The sequence below is a fragment of the Gymnogyps californianus genome, chromosome 2, assembly GCF_018139145.2.
Source record: "Gymnogyps californianus isolate 813 chromosome 2, ASM1813914v2, whole genome shotgun sequence".
NCBI classification, from domain to species: domain Eukaryota; kingdom Metazoa; phylum Chordata; class Aves; order Accipitriformes; family Cathartidae; genus Gymnogyps; species Gymnogyps californianus.
The window spans coordinates 9,653,463-9,655,496 of NC_059472.1; positions in this window are offsets into that span (position 1 = coordinate 9,653,463).

The following is a 2,034-nucleotide window of genomic DNA, read 5'->3' on the forward strand; positions in this document are numbered from 1 at the left end:
CATAGTTTTGGTCTGGGACATCTAGTACTTCCCCTAGGACCTAGCAGAGGGCAGAAACTACTCTCAGTAACTAGTCTGGACACAGTCACCCTTTAGAGAGCAAGAAAAGTTAACAGTATGGACATGGGCTGTTCTGTGCCAGTCAGCCAGCGTACAGAAGGATGATTTTGAATACAGGTGGTTTACTAGGGTAGATGTAGCTGGGGCTTGGATTAGTCCCTGCTGCCTCCAGACATCCCCTAACCAATGCCAGATGCAGATATTTTCAAGCTTCCCTTTTGTTAAAATATCACTGCCCATAAATAAACACTATAACAGCATCTCATTTGAAAAATGTGGGCAGCACTTTGAGATATTTCCACTGCCATGTCACCAGGTTATGATCTGCTTGTGATTTAAATGTTCTGATTGTTTTTATTCAAACCAAACAACTTACGTCTCTCTTTGTGACCTTGCCAATGTAAACATGTCAGGGATGAGGAAGGGTCACAGTTTGACAGACCTGCTTGCATGGCCATGGGAAATGGCTCTCAACCAGACAAACCTGACTTAGAGAATCATTTGCTTTTAATCAAATGGAAGCCTGCACTGGAAAACAGAGATTGATGCTTAATAAAATGTCTGAAATAGAAAGGAAAATAATAAAGAATGCCCTGGGCTATTCTTCAGGGAATAGTATCACCAATCCATCATCATCGAAGGAGCACCAGGTGTCCCAAGGACCTCTGACACTATCACAAAATGGAAAATGTAAACTAACAATGAATGAAATCAAGTGTCTCTTTTTTTTTCTTTTTTTTCTTTTTTTTTTTTTGGTATGTGTATGTTCACTTTGTACACAATGAACACATTTAGAGAAAGCAATCTTATTTTCCCAAATACTATAAAAATAGAAATTCAATTCTCCTGTGTCTCTGTGCCGTATACAAGGCAATGTATGAATCCAAGTCAAAAAGAGTATTGCCAATGAGATCAGTGGGAGTATAGCCGTAAGCATTCTGGACTTTTAAGAACACTAAGAAAGGTCATGGGTCAAACATTAAAAACTGTTGGGGTTTTTTTTATTATTTCTGATGCCACAGTGTCTGTGATCTACAGTTTAGACATGCAAGATCAAATTCGAAGACTATTCAAGCACTCACATCAGGTAGATCTTTAACTCTGAAAATTGTATCTTAATTAAGAATCACTTAGAATATATGCATCCAAAGTTGCAGATTGTTTTTGAAAATAATGGCTTTGTCCAATTATCCCATGTAAAATAAAGATGAAAGTTAGCAACTTCCTGCTCTGTTACTCAGATATCTAGATCTTATCTCCTTTCCCACATCACATTTAGTATCTCTATCTCATATTCAGATTGCTGGATTTGTTTGTGTTTACTCTCAAGGTTATTCAGTAATGTTCACTAGACTCATCTCTTAAAAAACAAACAAACATAGAAAAACTCCTCTAATTTCTGAAACTGCACAAGTTTCTCTGACATTTCAAAAGAAAAAAAAATCAAAATTGTAATGACTTTTTTGATATTGAGAAATTCAGCCAGTTTTGTAGCTCTTTCATTTATTTTTCCCCAAAATTGTCAGTTGACATTTTCAGGCTATTACAATTAAAACTTCATTATTGCTGTTTTATTATGAGTAATGTTCTTGTAGCCATAACTGTCTACAGTTCTGCAGAAGGTTTTGTTTGCCTTAGAACTTGTTTATTTTTTCCAAGAATATCAGTTGAAATAACAAGAAGATACTCCTTTTTTTTCTGTAAACCTTGCTTTTTTGTTGTTTTTGTAACGAACTATCTTGTCAGTAGCTGAAATATCAGAGAATTCCAAGCAGACCTCATTTCATATGTAAATTAATTTGTCTGATCTTCATTTATTTCAAGTCATTTTTTAATAAAAATCTTGGGAAGAACTGAAGAAGAATCTTAATGTCTCATCTCTAGGCTTCACATAGCTTTTAATTTATGTCTTTCAAGCAGCCTACGGACTAAGCAAAGTATAATCATGTGTTTTATTTGCATTCTGAATTGCAT